The sequence below is a fragment of the Sapajus apella genome, unplaced genomic scaffold (genome assembly GCF_009761245.1).
Source record: "Sapajus apella isolate SASKATOON/1434 unplaced genomic scaffold, GSC_monkey_1.0 scaffold141, whole genome shotgun sequence".
Classification (NCBI taxonomy): Eukaryota; Metazoa; Chordata; class Mammalia; order Primates; family Cebidae; genus Sapajus; species Sapajus apella.
In genome coordinates, this window is record NW_022437081.1 from 1,131,789 (window position 1) to 1,136,121 (window position 4,333).

At 40.1% G+C, this 4,333-nt stretch overlaps 1 non-coding gene across 1 annotated transcript; it reads left to right on the forward strand.

Annotated features, from left to right (window-relative positions):
- The first annotated feature begins 4,016 nt into the window (after positions 1–4,016).
- LOC116540551 lies at positions 4,017–4,125 on the forward strand. Its single transcript, XR_004264494.1, has one exon. It is a non-coding gene; the product is annotated as a U6 spliceosomal RNA (small nuclear RNA).
- The last annotated feature ends 208 nt before the right edge of the window (positions 4,126–4,333 follow it).

The window sequence follows — 4,333 nt, forward strand, 5'->3', positions numbered from 1 at the left end:
CACATGAGGCAGAGCAACTTGGGGCAAGTGAGAAGAGATGCAGATTCAGGGAAGGTGCTAAATGCTGCCGAAGTAACATCTGATTCGTTATTCTTGCTTAACAGGAAAAAAAACCTTCCAGCTCTCTATACAGAGTGCACTCTGATATCTCATTCTTTCAATCCTCCAGGGACAGCCTTGACTCCAAAAGTATCCGCACAAGTAATGGGGCCACAGAAAGTGGAAGAACTAATTCTGCCCTGGAGAGATGACCTCTGCCTTTGTAGGGTCAGGAGCAGAAGAAAACTGTCAAAAGGACCAGGATTTATAAAAAGCGTCTATTATAGAGGATTTATCATTGAACAAGTCATCTTATCCGTATCTTTAAAACAGGGTCAGTATGGGTTGATACTAGACATAGGGCAGATACTTAATTATATAATGATATTTGAATTGGCTCTTCCTTCTGTATCAATACTCTGGGATGCCGTGACAATCTCCTTCTCCCACTTCGCTTTTCCTCAAATCACTCTGACAGCTCTTCTTTTGGCTCCTCCATGAGCTCTTCTGCCACCCCTTAAATGCTAGTGTCCCCCAGGGATCTTTTCTTGGCCTCCAGTCCTCACACACTACACTCTTTTTCTAAGTGATTGTGTCATTTCCGACATCAATGACCATCTATTTCCAAGTTGATAACTCCAAAATCTCTGTCTCCTGCCAAGACCTCTGCCCAAGCTTCAGCCTCATCATCTACCAGTCTGCTAGATATCAGCACCCAGGCGCCCCACAGGCACCAGTCCCTGCCAAATATGTTTCTCCACTGTGTTCCCTACATTATTTTCTGACATCAGCATTAACCTAGCCAGTCAAGGTAGGAACTTGGAAGTCATTCTTTTTTTATTCAGATATCACATACCATATATTTGCCTTTTTAAAGTGTACAAATCAGTGCTTTTTAGTAAGTTCACAAAGTTTCTCAACTAGTCCCACAATCTAGTTTTAGGACATTTCATCACCCCTGAAAAGATTCTGCTTGTCCTTTAACAGTCACTCCCCAATCTCCACTCTCCCAGTCTCTGGAAACAATGAATCTGTGTTCTGTCTCCTTGGATTTGCCTATTCTGCAGATTTCATATAAATGTAATTGTACAATATACGGAATTTTGTGATGGCTTCTTTCACTTAGCATAATGTTTTCACGGTTCATCCATGTTGTAGCATATATCAGGCCTTCATTCTTTCCTATGGCTGAAAAGTATTCCACTGCATCGATTTATCACATTCCCTTTATTTGTCAGGTGACTGGCATTTGGGTTGTTTCCACTTTTGGGCTACTATGAATAATGCTGCTATGAACATCCACATACAAGTTTTTGTGTGGATATGTTTTACTTAGTTTTAGAGTTGCTGAGTATATACCTTACATTAGAATTGCTGGGTCATTTGGTAACTGTATGTTTAAGCTTTTGAGGAACTGCCAAACTATTTTCCAAAGTGAGCACACCATTTTACAAACCTACCAGTGATGTATGATGGTTCAAATTTCTCTAGGAGCCATTCTTGATCCCTCCCTCTCTCCCAATCCACACAGATAGTCAATCACCCAAGTCTTGCCAATTTAACATCCTAAACCTCTCTCAGTACTGCAATTGTTGCTCTTAGTCAGTTCTACATCATCTTTCACCTGGACTATTGTAATAGCCTTCAAGCTGGTTCTTGCCTGAGGCTACTCGTCTACCTGTACCAGCATGAGCTGTCTAAAAACAGGCCCCAAAGAATGTCAGTTCCCTGTTTGAAGCCCTTAATGCAGTGACTCTCAACCCTGCCTGCATAGTAGAATCATCTGGGCAGATTTCAGATATCCTGATGCCTGGGTTGCATCCCAGGCTGATTAAATCAGAATATCCAGGTATGGTATCCAGGCATCAGTACTGTTAAAGCTCATGAAGAGATTCCAATATGTAGCCAAAAGCAGAAGCATTGATTTAGTGACTCCCTGTTGCTTAAAAGATGAAGTTCAAGCTCCCTAGCATGGCCCATGGGTCCTCCATTATCTGACTCATGTCTACTTCTTTATCTGCATCTTGTACCACCCCTCCCTGCATCACACATAATACCCCAGCCATACTGATCTGCACGTGGCCTCCAGCAGAAACATATTTTTCTTCCCTGTCTTCTCTGTCTGGGAATGTCCTTCTCAGCTTTCTTTGCCTCAGGAGCTCCCTTCCACTCATTCCTTAGGATTCAATACCTCTAGAAACTCTTCCTTTATCACGTCCTTTTTGTCCTGTGTACTCCTTCAGCTCTATTGGAATTGTTTGTCTTCCCCGGAAGACTGGGACCTGCCCCTTCCCCTACCCGCAATCTAGCACCTGAAATTTATTATGCCCTGTAAGTAAGAGCTTGTGGGTGAGTGAATAAATTAATTAATGTCCTCAAAAGAGGACATTAATTAACACGACAAAATGTTGTGTACCATCTTAATAATCAGACCCTGAAGGCATCTAGGCCAGAGTAGACAAGGACCTCAACCATGAAGAAATGGCATGGTATACCCAGCCCCACCATACCAGCACACAGCTCCCCTAGCCAGGGGAATCTCAGGTGCCACAGAAATTTGATCTCAACAAGAGAAGTTGGCTCTTGACTAGAACACACAGAAGTCTGGCCCCAGACTTGCCCCCTTGATTAGATGTTCTCCTTACATATATCTCAACACTAAAATTACTTACCAACACTGCTATAGACTAAATGTTTGTGTCCCTCCAAATTCACAAGTTAAAATGTAATCCCCAATGTGATGATATTTAGGATGTGGGGTATTTGGGAGGTGAATAGGTCATGAAGGTGAAGCCCTCATAAATGGAATTAGTGCTCTTATAAAAGAGACCCCAGAGAGCTCATTTGCCTCTTCTGTCATGCGAGGACACAGAGAGAACACCACCATGTATGAACTAGAAAGATGGCCCTCACTAGACACTGAATCTGCCAGCATATTGATCTTGAGCTTCCTAGCCTTAAAATCTGGGAGAAATAAATTTCTACTGTTTATTAGCCACCCAGTCTATATAGCAGCCCCAATGGACTAAGATTAACACTAACTGTCCATATTGCATGTCAGGTATAAGAGAAAGCACCATTTGAAGAAACATAAAAGTACATATAGATTAGAGTTCTTTATAAAACTCTGCTTTGTTGCTGTTTAATTCATGGTTCTCCACCTTGACTGCACATCGAAATCACCTAGGGAGTTTCAAAAATACTGACAGCTCTAAGTAAGTAAATCAATCAAATTACCTAATTTTTAAAATAAATAACAATACCAATTCCTAGGTCTCACACCCAAATATTCTGATTTAACTAGTTCAGCGGGCAGCCCGGACAGCAAGGGTTTCCAAAGCTCTTCAAGTGATTCTAATTTGCAGACATGATTGAGACCCACTTGCCCAAAAGCTACAGTCATGTGCCCCATAGCAATGTTTTGTTCAATCACAGGAACACAAGTACGATGGTGGTCCTACAATGGAATTAAAAATTTCCTATTGCTTAGTGACGTTGTAATCATAGTAATGTTGCAGCCCTAACACCGTAATGCAATGCAATGCATTACTTGTGTTTCTGATGACACTAGTGTTAACAGACTATTGCTCTGCGAGTCATATACAAGTCTAGCAATATGATTATGTATATGTAATACATATACTAAATGATGACAAAAGCAACTATGTTACTGGTTTAGGTTTTTACCATATCATATCTTTTTTCATTATTTTCAAGTGCACTCCTTCTACTTATTAAAAAAAAAAAAAAGTTAAGTGTAAAACAGGCTCGGGCAGGTCCTTCAGGAGATATTCCTGAAGAAGGACTTGTTATCGTAGGAGATTACAGCTTCATGAATGTCAACACCCCTGAAGACCTTCCAGAGGGGGACAAGATGTGGAGATGGAATACCATGATATTGATGATCCTGACCCTGTGCAAGCCTAGGCTAATGTGTGTATTTGGTCTTAAGAGTTTAACAAAAAACTTTCCAAACTGTGCTCTCTTTGACAGCACATGTAGTAAAATTGGAATGATACTGAGAATCATTGCACATGGCTCCTGTGCAAGGATGACACACAAATTTGTGAAGTGTTCCATTTAAAAAAATAAAAATAAAATTAAAATTTTAAAAGTAAATAAGCTTAGAGAATAAGGACATACATGAAGAAGATATTTCTGTACAGCTGCACAATGTGTGTTTTATGCGTTATTACAAAAGAGTAAAAAAGGTAAAAAAATTAAAAGTTTATAAAGTAAAAATGTTATAGTAAGCTAAGGTCGATTAATTATTTTTATTTATTTGTTATTTATT